This window comes from Rhincodon typus, chromosome 29, assembly GCF_021869965.1.
Source record: "Rhincodon typus isolate 14 chromosome 29, sRhiTyp1.1, whole genome shotgun sequence".
In the NCBI taxonomy this organism is placed as follows: Eukaryota; Metazoa; Chordata; class Chondrichthyes; order Orectolobiformes; family Rhincodontidae; genus Rhincodon; species Rhincodon typus.
Window position 1 is genome coordinate 35,893,589 of NC_063360.1, and position 16,412 is coordinate 35,910,000.

The following is a 16,412-nucleotide window of genomic DNA, read 5'->3' on the forward strand; positions in this document are numbered from 1 at the left end:
ATAACTATAAGCATGAACATCAGAAGGAATTTCCCTTTTATTCCCACTTGAAATAGTGCTAAGAGTCAAATAAGTCTTAGATTGAAATAAAAACCAAAAGAACTGCAGATGATGTAAATCAGGAACAAAAACAGAAGTTTCTGGAAAAGCTCAGCAGGTCTGGCAGCATCTGTGAAGAAAAGAAATCAGTTAACGTTTCGGGTTCAGTGACCCGAGTTCTGAGGTAGGGTCACCGGACCCGAAATATTAACTCTGATTTTTTTCTTCACAGTCTTGGTTTGACATCACCGCATAAGCTTTGGAGAGGAGGTTGTAAACTAGTGGGAGATGAAGGGTGGCAGTGTCAGGAAGGAAATACATGGGGAATACAAAGCAAAATGATATGGTGCCTTTACAGGGCAACTATTTAAATCATGACAGAATGAGGCAGGAAGACCAAAACGTATAAACATAAAAAACAGCAAAAAATGGTCAAGGGGGGAAAAATGGTAAAAGGCAACATTAGTGGCTCTTTACGTAAATGGATATAATATTCAAAACTTAAAATAAATTAACAGCATAAATAAAGGTTAGGATATTAGCTTATAGCCATTACAGAGACATTGTTACAATCAAGCAGGTTGAAGCTGAGAACTAATTATTCAGGGATGTGCAACTTTACAAAAAAGGGCAAGCAAGAAGGTAAGGGTGATGGGGTAGCATTGTTAGTACAAGGTGGAGTAAGGATGCTAGCAAATTTAGCAGAAAAGACAGTTGAAGAAATTAGCAGACATTTAAGAAAATAATTCATGACTCACAGCAAAGAGTATCTTACTGAGGAAGAAGTAAGTAGCAACAGAAATAGTGGAATAGTAGAAGTTACTCAGAGTTGTATCCTAGGCCTGATTATGTTCAGCACAAGCTTCCCTCCATTGCACGGAGGAGTGGGGACATTCAACAATGATTGCACAATATTCAGCACCATTCACGACTCCTCAGACACTGAAGCAGTCCATGTTCAAAAGCAACAAGACCTGGACAATATCCAGGCTTGGGCTGAAAAGTTGCAAGTAATATTTGAGCCACAAAAATGCCAGGCAATGACCATCTCCAATAAGAGATAATTTAACCAGCCCTTGACATCCAATGGCATTACCATCACTGAATTGCTCACCATCAACATCCTGGGGGTTACTATTAACTAGAAACTCAACTGAACTCACCATATAAATACAGTGGCTACAAGAACAGGTCAGAGGCTAGGAATGCTACAGCGTGTAGCTCATGTCTCAACTCCCCAGAGTCTATCCACCATCTACAAGACACAAGTCAGGAGTCCAATGGAATACACCCCACTTTCCTAGATGAGTGTAGCTCCAACAACACTCAAGAAGTTTGATACCATTGAGGACAAAGCAGCAAGCTTGATTGCACTACATCCACAAACAACCACTCCCTCCAATGCTGACACACATTATCAGTAATGTGTACTATCTACAAGATGCACCACAGAAATTCACCAAAGATCCTTAGACAGCATCTTCCAAAGTCACAACCATTTCCAACTAGAAAGCCATGGGCAGCAGACACGTGGGAACACTACTACTTGCAAGTTCCCCTCCAAGCCATTCACCACCCCGACTTGGAAACATATTGCTGTTCCTTCAGTGTCACTGGGTCAAATTCCTGGAACTCCCCCCAATGGCATTGTGGATCTACCTACAACACGGACTGCAGTGGCTAAGGAAAAACAGCTCAACACCATCTTCCCAAGGGTAACCAGAGACAGGCAATAAACGCTGGCCAGCCAGCAACAACACCAAATCCCCTGAGAGAATAAAATAAACTTTTGACACCCTTTTCTAAGATATATAGGCACTGGAAGCTGTTCAGACAGGTTAACTGCAATAATTCTGGTTATGGAGGTATTTTCTTATCACGAAAGATTCAGTAGGTTCTGCCTGCCTGTGCTCACTGGGGTTTACAAGATTAAGAAGTGACCTTATTAAAACATACAAGATTTTTTTTTGGGGGGGGCGTGGGGGGGGAGGAGGGCGGGGGGTGGAAGATTAACATGGCAAATGCAGACAGGTTGTTTTCACTTATGGGAAAGTCTAAGACCAGAGTAAAGGGATCAAGGGTTACGGAAGAAGGCAGGATAATGGGGTTGAAAAACATATCAGCCATGATTGAATGGCAGAGCAGACTCTATGAGCTGAATGGCCTCATTTTGCTCCTATATCCTATGGCCAGAGGGCAGAATCTCAGAGTAAGTGGTTGTCCCTTCAAGGCAGAATTAATGACCAATTTCTTGTCACAGAGAAACCTGTGGAATTCTTTACCACAGAGGACTGTAAAAGCTGAATTTTGCTTGTATTCAAGGCTGAAATAAACAGATGTTTTATGAAAATCATTAAGTGAATCAAGGGTTGTAGGAGAAGGCAGGAAAGTGGAGTTGAGCATCAGATTAGCCAGGATCTCACTGAATGGTGAAACAGACCTGATGGGCCAAGTGGTCTAACTTCTGCTATGCCATTTAATAGTTTTATATAATGCAGAAGTCACAGCCAAAAAGTGAACAAACTGTTGCTCCAGATTAGTCTTATCTCAGGCCAGCTCAACTAATGGGATATATATTTGAATCCTCGTACTACCATTAGCTGAGAACTACACAGTCCAAAGTTTCGTACCGTTCTGATAAAACAGTCAGTATGACACACATTGCATTCTGGACTCTGAACAGAATCTGGATATCTCAACTAAAACAAGCATGACTGGTTGGGCTGTTAAATATTAGAGGATGACCACTGGGATGGGATATGCTTATAGTGCAAATAGCAAATTTGAACAAACAAACCTTGCTGAACTTTGCGTCACTAATCTCAGTACTGGAAACTCAGATCAAAACCAGAAATATTAATACATAAAGTATATAAAGCAATGTCATACTTTTATTACAGCAAAGTTTCCAAGCATTTCATAACCAAGAGATATCATCCAATCGCATTCACACAATGAAACTTCGTAACCAAACGGTTAAAGTAAATAAGTTCTTAAAATTTTGTTTAAGTTGTCGATTAGCAGACATCAGAATTCCCTGCCCTTCTGTGCACAGGGTCACATGAACCAAACAATACAATATTGGTTTAGCAGCTTATCATAAGGAGGGTGTCTCAACAACAACTTGCATATATGTAGCACCTTTAATAGAGTGAAACATCTCTTGGTCACAATGGCTTAAGTAAGGCAAGATTAGTAAACTTGGAGATGAGTTGGAGAGTTTCAAACCTAGGCATTTAAAGTCAAAAGCCACTAACAGCACAGCATTGAAAAACAGGGAAAGATATAGGGTCAGATTTAATGGAGCGCAGAAAACGCAGCACCTCTTCAACATTGCTCTGGAGCCTTCAAGTGCACTCAGACTGAACCATTGCTCAAGTCTAATTTTTATCCACTGCTGCTTCTTATTCACTCCTCCAAGCTGGTTTACATATTTCAGCTTTGCCTGAGGCAGAGTTCAAACTCTGTGTGCCAACAGTAAGTTTTACTCCAATCACATGGAGAATGGGGTAGCGAATTAACAGTATCATTCTGGATTCAAGGTATCACAGATTGAAATATGAAATAGGATTTAGAGACCTGCGCAGAGTACAAACTTGCACTCGCTTCCTGGCCTCCCCACTAAAGTTTAAACACAGTGCAAATATTTAAAAGACTGGATTTTGAATCCATCGAGATTCACTAATACATGTAATACACTATCACAAAGCTGAGAAGTCATTTTGAAATATAATAAATAAGTAGTAGAATTTCAGAAAACTGGGATGAGCAGTTTTAACAGATATAAATTTAGACAATTGTGGCCACAAATAAATTGAAGAAAAACACCTCCTTATAACAGGCACAGACCAGTAATTCTGGCATCTGCCTCCTAACCTGAAGACAAAACATAGGAGTGACTCTGTTCACGTCAATGAAATTCATAATAATTTGATGTGATCAATTAAATACACTTAATGTCCAACCTCAACTGGATCAATTAGATCCAGTCTAATGGTCCCAATTGGATCAAGTGTTCTGTTACTTTGCCATGTTGACCTGCTTCCATCTCAGATGCCAAACAGTCACCGACATTTTCACACCCTCTGACTTTCTTAAAATCAACCTACTCGGCTGCATTATGACACATTTCCATGTCCACCACATCCCGAAATTGGACTTTAAGTCACATCTTCGAGAGGTAAGGACACCATCACTATACCACAAGACCTGTTTTTTAAAAATGTAAATTATTGTTGGGTTAATATCTTGAAATTCCCTATACTCCTACTCAAGAAAAAGACCTTCATTTCTGTAGCAACTTTTACAACCTCAGTAAGTCCAAATAAATTTTTCAGCCCATTAAGTTCTTGTGAAATATGAGAAATTTTGCAAGAAATCTGACAGCAAGGTTCATAGAACAGTACAGCCATTAATCAGAGTGAGATAAAAAGACCAGATAAATGGCCTTAGTTGAAATATAAATATTGCTGGAACAGTGGGGAGGACTCAACAACTCTTCTTCAAATAATGTTATGGGATCTTTTACAAGCACTTAACAGGAACAAACAGAACTGCAGCTTGATATCGCATCCAGAAAACAACACCAACAGCGAAGTGGACCACAGTGGTGCACTGAAAGCATCAACCTAAATGTTTGTGCTCACTATGATTCTCACTACACCTTGGATGACACTAGGCAAGCACCACAAAGACTGCAATGGTTCACGGGACGATCCCACTATAAGCAACTCAAAGAGTGCTCAACTGGGACTAACCAACAAGTACAATTTTGTCTCCATATTACTTACACTGCAAGTAGAAATAACAAGACTTGGACTGCAGCTGTCACTGTATTTGCTAAGTGAAGCAAGTTATAGCATCTCATACCATGCCAAAACAAATCACCTTGCTGATAAAGAAATATTCCATTCCTTTGATGAAAATGTTACATCCCAAATCTCAGCAAGGATTCCTGCTGCAATCAAACACCCTCAAACTATCTAATCTGTTAAAGTTTTTGAGTCAGCAAGAAAATAAAATGTATGAATTATCCTTCAACAAAACCCAAATATGTCATGGCACGATGACTGTGGTTAGTACTGCTGCCTCTCAACACCAGGGACCCAGGTTCAATTCCACCCTCAGGTTACTGTTTGTGTGGAGTTTGCTAATTCTCCCCATGCCTGCAAGGGTTTCCTCTGGGCACTCTGGTTTCCTCCCACATCCAAAGGCAGGTTAGGTGGATTGGCCATGCTAAATTGCCCTATAGTGTACAGGATGTGCAGTTTAGGGGAGTTAACCATGGGAAAGGCAGCATGGAGGGATAGAGTTGGTGGGGGCGGTGGGGGGGAGATTCGGATGGGATGCTCTTTGGAGAGTCAGTGTGACTCAATGGACTGAATGGCCTGCTTCCACATTGTAGGGATTTTATGTTCTATCTTATGATCCCAATTGGAATTGGCAGCATGTCCATACTCCCTGCGATTGGAGGCAGCAGTGACAACAAAACTCCCAGCAAAGGACTAAAGGCTATGGCTAGGCCAGGTGACTGCACTGGAGGTTGAGCATTCCATACACCTTTATTGAGATGGGACTAAGATCTGGACATTTTTCTTTTCTTTTGGCTGCATTTGTTTTACTCCTGTTGTTGTTTTTCAGTTCTGGTTTTTGTAACCAAGGTGATGCTGGAGAATGGCGACTCTGAACACTTTTCACTGTACTCCTTTATTCTTATACTTGAATACATGTGACAATAAAATCTAATCCTAATTGTAATTAATATCACTAGTAGTCATCGAAGTCTCAGAGGACCGATAGGGCTTCTCTCTTATTACAGAAAGAGAGAGAGATATAGACTGAGAGACACAGAGAGAAAGAGAGACAGAGACATGGCTGGTGCTGAGTTTAACCTGAGGGCCACCACATATCAGATGACCAGCAGGGTTGAGACGGCAGGACCTTCATGGTGATCTCATGGTATGGGAATTGAACCCACGCTGTTGACGCTACTCTGCATTACCAACCAGTTGTACATCCAACTCCCCTTGTTATTATACTCCCAATAAAACACTTGAATAAGACATTAGGCACTTGCACCAGAAACAGACCCGTATTCTGGCAGCAAAATGCAGCAACAACCCATTGCTATATGGCTATGTACCCATTTCTCATGCATCTGTGTAGTACTTGTCTAATGCAACATGGCTGCCTTTACAAAACAGTGGATTGCTAAGCAGACATTAAATTTACCTTATACATTAGGGAGGGCAAGTTCTCTTCTCTGAAGAGTGAATTATCTCCCCAGTGCCAGCCTTTTAATTACCAGATTTATTGACTTCACTTTTACAATTGTGTAATGCAGACATGAATTCACAACTTTGATACTATATTTATGTTAAACCAACTACCTAAACTCAAAACAAGCTTTGAATCAACCAACCCATGCAAGAAATCAAGTAGAGTAGATTTACAATACAGTTAATTTTTCTGCAAGTTATGTATCTCATTCTTCACTATGACAACATACTTTCTGGGTATAAATTGTCTGCTGTCTACATTGCAACAATGGTCACATTTCAAAAATATTTTCATTGGCTGTAAAGCACTTTAAGATATCTCGTGATTATGACCGGCTTTGTAAAGATGCAAGCTCTTTATCTCCATTCACAATAAGTATCATTACATCCTAAGACATGATACAACGGATTTCTGGACATACAAACAGCAACAGCTGCTTTCTCTGCCTCCTTGCAGCATGCATTTTCCGATAAGTGTACCTCATTCTTCGACTGGTTGGCCAGACAATCCTCCAGCTAAGGTCATTCACTAGACCTATCCCTAGCACTGAACAGCTGCCAAAAATTACCAGTCAATGCCAAGGCAAAACTTCCATCATCTGTCCCTCATGTAGAATAACTGGGCAAAAGGTCAATCTGTTACTAAAATTATTACTCATTTTCACTTTGGCACTCACCACTTCAAAATGATCCTACACCAACCTCAAATAAGCTATTAACTTGCAAACATAGAAGATAGGAGGAATAGGCCTTGAGCCCTGTTCTGCCATTTAATATGATACCGTAATTCTGCCTTCTCCTAATATCCTTTGAGCCACTTGAGCTATATCTATCTCCTTCTTGAAAATACAATGTTTTGACCTCAGCTACTTGATGTGATGGTAAATTACACAGATTTGCCATTCTCTGAGTAAAGAAATTTCTTCTCATCTCAGTCCTAAAAGGTTGACCCCTTCTCTTTAAACTATGACCCTTGATCCTGGACTCATCAACCACTAAGGACATCCCTCCTGCATCTAACATGTTTCATCCTGTTAGAATTTTAAATGTTTCTATGAGATTCCCCTCTCATTCTTCTAAACTCCACTGAATACAATCCTAACTGACTCAACCTCTCCTCACGTCAATCTTAAACAAGTGTAAGAATTAGACTCATTCAAAGCATGGCAGAATTAAAAGGCAACAGAACCAGTAACAGAAACACTAGATTTCAAATTACATACAGATTAAACAATGCACACTTACAATTAGCAGGCACACAAGTACAGGTTGAGGGCAGGATATCAAAAATTTACTGATTCGCCTTACATAGAGACTCAGCAAAGACTATGCACTTGTTTAAAATGGACTTCACTGTTTGACATTCCAGTCTCAGTTGTTGATTTTCTTTCAACTTAGACTTTTGCAGCCTAAGCATTTTTAAATTATCATATTCTGTCACAAGCCAAACTTTACCCCACTCCTCCCATACAAACAAACAAATTAGGAGCAGTGGTAGGTCAATCAGCCCTTAGAAACTGACTCCTCCGTTCAGTAAGATCAGGCTGATCTGATTTCTCTACATTCACATCTACTCCTGAAACCTTTCACCTCCTTGCTTCGCAAGAATCTACTACTGTCTTAAAAATATCCAGACTTTGATGCCACCCGCTTTGTAAGAGCGCCAGAAAAAAATAATTGTCTCATCTGTTTCAAATTGGTGACCCGTTATTTTTAAACCTGTGACCTCTGGATCCAGTTTCTCCCACAAGAGAAAGCATTCTTTCCACACATATCCTGACAAGATCCCTCAGGGTCTTGCATGTTTCAATCAAGTCACATCTTTCTCTCCTGAACTCCAGTGGCCTAGCCTTTCTAACATTTGCTTACAAGAGAATGTGTTCATTCCAGGTAATGGAATACTAAATCTTTGCTGAACTGCTTTTCTCCTGTTACATCTTTTTTTAAATAAGGAGGCCAATATGTACACAGTTTTAAAGATGTGGTCTAATCAATGCCCTGTAAAACTGAAGCATAATATCCTGACTTATGCTCCAATCCCTTTGCAGTAAATAATAATATTCTATTAGTTTTCCTAATTACCTGCTGCGCCTACATACCAATCTTTTGCCATTCATGCCCTAGAAAACCCAGATCCCTCTGCATCTCAGAGCTCTGCAATCTCATTTAAATTATACTTTCTATTCTACTACTTTCCAAAATGCATAATTTCACACTTTCCAATATATGCCATTCATCAGTTCTTTACTCACTTACTTGACCTAATCTTTTTGTAGCATCCCTATGCCCTTTTCACAATGTGCCTTTCTACCCATCATTGCATCGTAAGCAAATTTAGCAAGTTTACCTCATTCTCTTCAACTTATATAAATTGTAAAAGTTTGAGGCCTTAGCTTTGATTCCTGTAGAACACATTTCATTCACGCAAAATTGGAAAATTATCCATTTACACCTCAAATCTATGCCAATATTTTACCCCCAATATGATGAGTTTTTATTTTACACAAGCTTTTGTTTGCCATCTTATCAAATGCCTTCTGGAAATCCATGAATAGCACATCCATTGGTTCTTCCCTATTGACAATATGTTACTTCCTCAAAGAACTCCAATAAATTGGTTAAACAGGACTTTTCCTTTGACAATACATTTTTGACTAATAACTTCGAATTTTTCTAAGTGCTCTGCAACACGTTTAACAATAGCTGATGTTTTGCCTAAAACAGATGTTGGCTAATTGGCTGGTAGTTTCCTGAAATCCGTCTTCCTCCTTTTTGAAGAAAGACGTTACTTTTGCCTTACATTTCAATTTGAAGGGAAACATTTTTATACCTCGGGAATTTTGGAAATTTAAAACTAATGCAGCAACTATCTCAAAATATGCAGCAAAATTGCCTATAAATCTGCCTTCAGTAACTCAAAGGATGACCCTATAATTAATCTAAGCAAAATTAAAATTCTTTGCTGTGCAGTCTGAATGACACATTTGCATTTTATCTAAATGATCTATGATCAGGTGTATCCCAGAATTTTGAAAGAAGCTAGGGAAGTGATTATTGGACCCCTTGCTGAGATATCTGTATCATCGATAGCCACGGGTGGGGTGCCAGAAGATTGGAGGATGGCTAATATGGCTCCATTATTTAAGAAAAGTAGTTAGGAAAAGCCAGGAAACCATAGGCCAGTGAACCTGACGTCAGTGGTGGGCAGCTGTTGGAGGGGATTCTGAGGGACGGGATTTACAGGTATTTGGAAGGTCAAGGACTGATTAAGGATAGTCAACATGGGAAATCATGTCTGTCTAATTTGATTGAGTTTTTTGAAGTAGTGCCAAAGAAGATTGAAATAGGCAGAGTGGTGGATATTGTTTATACTGACTTCAGCATGGCATTCAATGTTCTGCAAGGTGTACTGGTTAGCAAGGTTAGACCACATGGAATACAGGAAGAGCTAGTCAGTTGGATACAAAATTCGCTTGAAGATAGGAAACTGCAGTGGGGAGCAGTGGTGGAGGGTTGCCTTTCGGACTGGAGGCCCGTGATCAGTGGTGTGCTGCTAGGTTCAGTGCTTGGTCCACTGCTTTTTGTCATATAAATGCTTTAGATGTGAAAAGTAGGAGGAATGGTTAGTAAGTTTGCAGGTGACACCAAAGTTGGTGGTGTAACGGATAGTGAAGAAGGTTACCTCAGAGTACAACAGTACCTTGATCAGATGAGCCAATGGGCCGAGGAGTGGCAGATGGATTTTAATTTAGATAAATGTGAGGTGTTGCATTTTGGTAAGGAAAATCACAGTAGGACTTATAGACTTAATGGTTGGATCCTAGGAATGTTGCTGAACAGAGACCTTGGAGTGCAGGTTCATAGCTGTTTGAAACTGGAGTCACAGGTAGACAGGGTAGTGTAAAAGGCGTTTGGTATGGTTGCCTTTATTGGTCAGTGCATTGAGTATAGGAGTTGGTATGTCATGTTATAGCTGTATAGGACATTGGTTAGGCTACTTTTGGAATACGGCGTTCAGTTCTGGTCTTCCTGCTTTGGAAGGATGTTATGAAACTTGAAACGGTTCAGAAAAGATTTATAGGGATGTTGCTGGAGTTGGACGGTTTGAGCTATAGGGAGACGCCGAATAGATTGAGGCTATTTTCCCTGAAGCGTCTGAGGCTGAGGGGTGACCTTATAGAGGTTTATAAAATTGAGTGGCATGGATACGGCGAATAGCCACAGTCTTTTTCCTAGGGTGTGGGAGTCCAAGACAAAAAGGCACAGGTTTAAGGAGAGTAGGGAAAGATTTAAATAGGACCCAAGGGGTAACTCTTTCACACAGAGATTGGTGCATATGTGGAACAATCTGACAGAGGAAGTGGTGGAGGCTGGTATAATTACAACATTTAAAAGGCATCAGGATGGGTACATGAATAGGAAGGGTTGAGGGGGATTAGGGCCAAATACTGACAAACAGGACAAGGTCAGATTGGGATTTCTAGTCGGCAGAGACCACTTGGACCAAAGGGTCTGTTTCCATGCTGTATGACTCGACACTAATCAAAAAGCAGAGGTTCATGAGTGCTACTTTAAAAGGAAAGAAAATCCCCACAGTTATGAAAACAACAAATACTGAAATCTGAAAAGGACAACTAATGGGCCTAATCAAAATTTCAGGAAATCGCACCATCTTTTTAAACATATGATTTCATATGTTCATTATATACAGCTTTTTCCAACTTTGTTGCCTAATCTTTGAAACCACCTGAAATTGTTAAAAGGCCAGTTGTTTAGCTTCAATTGTAAAATGTTCTCAAAAAATCTGAATAACAGCTACAACTGCCGTCGAGATATCAATCGCCTCAACCTCTCCCCCGCAGAACGTGCAGCCCTCCGCTCCAATCCCAACCTCACCATAAACCCCGCGGACAAGGGAGGCGCAGTTGTAGTATGGCACACTGACCTCTACATCGCCGAGGCCAGGCGCCAACTCTCCGACACCGCCCCCTTGATCATGACCCCACCCCCGACCACCAAACCATCATCTCCCAAATCATCCACAACCTCTTCACCTCAGGTGACCTTCCACCCACAGCCCCCAACCTCATCGTTCCCCAACCCCGCTTCTATCTCCTTCCTAAATTCCACAAACCTGACTACCCTGGTCGACCCATTGTCTCTGCCTGCTCCTGCCCCACCGAACTTATCTCCACCTATCTCAACTCCATTTTCTCACCCTTAGTCCAGGAACTCCCTACCCATGTACGTGACACCACCCATGCCCTCCAACTACTCCAGAACTTCCAATTCCCCAGTCCCCAACACCTCATCTTTACCATGGACATCCAGTCCCTATACACCTGCATTCCCCATACAGATGGCCTGAAGGCCCTCCGCTTCTTCCTGTCCCGCAGGCCCGACCAGTCCCCCTCCACTGACACCCTCATCCGCTTGGCTGAACTCGTCCTCACCCTCAACAACTTCTCTTTTAATTCCTCCCACTTCCTACAGACAAAGGGGGTGGCCATCGGTACCCGCATGGGCCCAAGCCATGCCTGCCTCTTCGTAGGTTACGTGGAACAATCCCTCTTCCGTACCTACACTGGCCCTAAACCCCACCTCTTCCTCCGTTACATTGATGACTGTATCGGCGCCGTCTCGTGCTCCCACGAGGAGCTCGAACAGTTCATCCACTTCACCAACACCTTCCAGCCCAACCTTAAGTTCACCTGGACCATCTCCAATACCTCTCTCTCTCCTTCCTGGACCTCTCTGTCTCCATCTCTGGCAACCACCTAGAAACCGATATCCATTTCAAGCCCACCGACTCCCACAGCTACCTAGAATACACCTCCTCCCACCCACCTTCCTGCAAAAATGCCATCCCCTATTCCCAATTCCTTCGCCTCCGCCGCATCTGCTCCCAGGATGTCCTCGTTTTTCAAGGACCGCAACTTCCCCCCTTCAGTGGTCGAGAACGCCCTCCACCGTGTCTCCCGCATTTCCCGCAACTCATCCCTCACACCCCCTCCCCGCAATAACAACCAAAAAAGAATCCCCCTCGTCCTCACGTACCACCCCACCAACCTCCGGATCCAACGCATCATCCTCCGACACTTCCGCCATCTGCAATCCGACCCCACCACCAAAGACATTTTTCCCTCCCCACCCTTATCTGCTTTCCGGAGGGACCACTCTCTCCAGGACTCCCTTGTCCGCTCCACACTCCCCTCCAGCCCCACCACACCTGGCACTTTTCCCTGCAACCGCAGGAAGTGCTACACCTGCCCCTACACCTCCCCCCTCACCCCCATCCCCATCCCAGGCCCCAAGAAGACTTTCCACATCAAGCAGATGTTTACTTGCACATCTGCTAATGTGGTATACTGCATCCGCTGTTCCCGTTGTGGCCTCCTCTACATCGGGGAAACCAAGCGGAGGCTTGGGGACCGTTTTGCAGAACACCTACGCTCGGTTCGCAATAAACAATTGCACCTCCCACTCGCGAACCATTTCAACTCCTCCTCCTATTCCTCAGACGACATGTCCATCCTGGGCCTCCGGCAATGCCACAACGATGCTACCCGAAGGTTGCAGGAACAGCAACTCATATTCCGCTTGGGAACCCTGCGGCCCAATGGTATCAACGTGGACTTCACAAGCTTCAAAATCTCCCCTCCCCCATCGCATCCCAAAACCAGCCCAGCTCATCCCCACCTCCCTAACCTGTCCTTCCTCCCACCTATCCCCTCCTCCCATCCTCCCATCCCAAGCCCCACCCGCATCTCCTACCTACTAACCTCATCGCGCCCCCTTGACCTGTCCATCCTCCCTGGACTGACCTATCCCCTCCCTACCTCCCCACCTACACTCACCTCTGCTGGCTCCATCCCCGCCTCTCTGACCTGTCTGTTTCCTCTCCACCTATCTTCTCCTCTATCCATCTTCGATCCGCCTCTCTTTCTCGCCCTATTTATTTCAGAACCCCCTTCCCCTCCCCCATTTCTGAAGAAGGGTCTCAGCCCAAAACGTCAGCCTTCCTGCTTGGCCTGCTGTGTTCATCCAGCTCCGCACCTTGTTATAACAGCTACAAGCTAGGTGTTGCCTGTAAAAAGGCAATATTTTGCAATAGATCCTAACCAGATGTCAAAACTGGAAGAAAAAAATCAAAGGCTATTCAGCAGTCTTGCACAGCAACCTGTCTAAAAGAACGTCTTCTACTCATTGAATATATTTATTCAAACCATTAAAGATCAAGCTGAATACAGATAATACAGTATGACATTTTTAACAGACTGCAGATTGTGGTGGACAGACTTTTGCTGTATTTACCTTGGTCTGTGCGATCTCTGGATGTGTTTTTTGGCAAACCAGGCTCTCTGCTGTCCTCGTTCAGCCCTGTTTGTTCCAGTATATATCTCAGCTTTACTAGCTCAGTCTACCATTCTGATCCTCAACGTTCTGTTCTACCAGCCCCCTTCACTAACTCCAGCCTGCTACTAATCCGTCAAAACCCTTGCCTCTTACTCTATGTGATCTACTCTTGTCTGTCACTTTGCCCCCTTTGTGGTTCTCACTGCACTTACCCTCCCTCACTTCTCAATCTATATTTTCCTAGGAAACCCTTAGCCTGGCTACTCCTTCCCTCAGTCTGAACTGACCAACGCTCCCCCCATTTTACCCTGTCGTGGCCTCCCTCAATTACTATGACCATCAGCTGCCTGGCTCGCCCTCATTCCCTCTGACTCCCGGCTGTCTGGCCCACTTTCGGTCTTGCCTCCCCTGGTCCCCTAACGCTGAAACACCCTCATCTTCTCTACCTTGGTCTAACGTTAAGTCTCAGCCCCCTCACTCCTGCTCTGTCTCCACTCCCTCAGCTCCTGTCGCTCATCCCTCAGCTCTCGTCTTCTGTGAGCCCCTTCTCTTGTCCCTCTGCCCTCCCTCAGCTCCTACCTCCTTTCAGCCCTGTCTGCCCTCCCTTAGCTCCTACCTCCCCTCCTTCAGGTGTTGTCTCGCCTTCCTCAGTGTTAGCTCCCGTCCCTCAGCCCCAGTCTCATCTTTCCCTCAGCTCTATCTTCACCTCCCTGAGCCCTGTTTCCACGTTCCCTCAGCCCGTCTCCTCCCTCCGTCAGTCCCTGACACTGACGGTCTCCTCAGCTGTCCTCTTCAGTGACTGTAAACTTTGAGCCAGGGGGTGGTGGTGGTGTTGTTGTTGTTGTTGGGGCTGGGGAAGCGGGAGTGGTGGTATTGGGGAGGGAATGCTGGGATGCTGGAGGACCTGCCGCCATTGGACTCACTCGCGCCCCGCAGGCGGACAACAGACTGCGCGATGCTCGGGACCGCCCATTGCGCCAGGCCCGGGATCCGATTGGCTAACCGTGTGGGGGTGTGCGCGCCGATGCGTTCGTCAATTTATCCAATCATAAGTGGCGTCACATTGATTGGCGGTACAACAATGTGCAGTGATTGGCACAGCCTTTCATCAATAGGGCGCCGCCGGGATGGACTAATGCCTATTCGGTGAGAATGAGTGTGATGGACGCACCCTAAACCAATCATCGCTCGAAATGCTTGAGCCGCCTGTAAAAACTAGACCAATCAGAGAAGGGCTAGGGTGGAACCATCAGTTGGTCTGCGGGAGACCTTTCACTATTTGTGAGTAATTTTATTTGCGACACGAGATGACAGAAAAGGTTATGACAGAGGTGGACAAGAAAATGTTTTAAATGTTTTGACTTTGGCTCCGATGCAGAATATGTCTCGGATTCTCCAGCATCTGCAGTTCCTACTATCTCAGAATATATTTCACTCACTTTTACCTCACACCCTCAATCCTGCCGTTAGGGGCGGGTCATTGTGCCGGGCTGATTGACAGTGGGAGCTACCAATGGAAGATTGATTATGGAGGTACATTGACAGGGGGTGGGATGGCTTCAGAAAGGTCACAAAACTTTGATAAACTGAGCGGACGTTAATGCTATCGTTCTCCTTTTGTTGGCTGAAGGCGCTGTGCCAACCCAGCTACTCGACTGCAGTGCCTTCACAACAAAGTTCAACTCCGATCCCACGCTCCGTGGACTCTTGTGGCGCAGTGGTAGTGTCCTTACCTCTGAGTCAGAAGATCCGGCTTCAAGTCCCATCTGCTCCCTCGGTAAGTCATAGCATCCCCGAACGGACCGATTAGAAAATATCTACACCTAAAGCTTAATCACTGAGCAAGGAAAACCTTAATTACATGCCCCTCGTGCCCACGGCCTCAATACCAATAACAAACTATACTGCCGCTCCTTTACAGGCACCTGGTTCATAAAATGTACAAGGGTAGGCGTTGGCGTAGTGGTTTTAATCCAGAGACCCAGGTAATGTTCTGGCGAAATCGAAAGAACTGCGGATGCCGTAATGCCGTAAATCAGAAACGAAAACAGAAATTGTGGACAAGCTCAGCCGGTCTGGCAGCATCTGTAGAGAGAGATGCATCTTCATGCATTCTTTCTTGCACTCTGCTTTCTTTCCACAGATGCTGCCAGACCTGCTGAGTTTCTCTAGCAATTTCTGTTTTTGTTTATTCGAACCAGCATCCTCTGGTCCTTTTCAACTCTCCTGTTACCTCATCAAAAGCCTCAATACAATGTATTGTTAACAATGTGCGGTAGCTTTTTCTTTCAGTAACTGTTAACTTTGTGATTTTTAAAAGCTTTCCTTCCACTGAGGTTAAAATGACCAGTCTATACAGTAGCTGCTAGGCTTATTCTTAGAAGATGGGTGTAACAAATAGAATCCTCCAGTTCCCTAGCACTACCCCTCCATAGAAACTCTGAATAGAAGTGGGCCATTCAGTGCTTTAGTACGATCGTGACTGATCTTTTATCGCAATGCCACATTCCTGCTTTCTTCTCCTACCCCTTTATGCCTTTAAAATCTACAAATGTATATATCTTTTTCTTGGATATATTCAGTGACTTGGCTTCCACAGCCTCCTGTGGTAGAGAATTCCCTAGGTCCACTACCCACTGAGTGATGAAATGTTTCCTCATCTCAGTACTAAATTATCTACCCAGTATCCTGAGACTGTTATCCCTGGTTCTACACTCTCAATTAGGAAAAATATCCTCC

General features: G+C 43.8%; 1 protein-coding gene across 1 annotated transcript in view; it reads right to left on the reverse strand.

The window, feature by feature from the left end:
- The window catches only part of LOC109929831 (mitochondrial coenzyme A transporter SLC25A42-like), a 57,148-nt gene extending 42,547 nt beyond the window's left edge, over positions 1–14,601 (reverse strand). Inside the window, exon 1 of the mRNA XM_048614110.1 lies at positions 13,632–14,601. The gene's annotated coding sequence lies outside the window, so the exon portion shown is untranslated. The remainder of the gene's footprint in view (positions 1–13,631) is intronic.
- Positions 14,602–16,412: the final 1,811 nt, after the last annotated feature.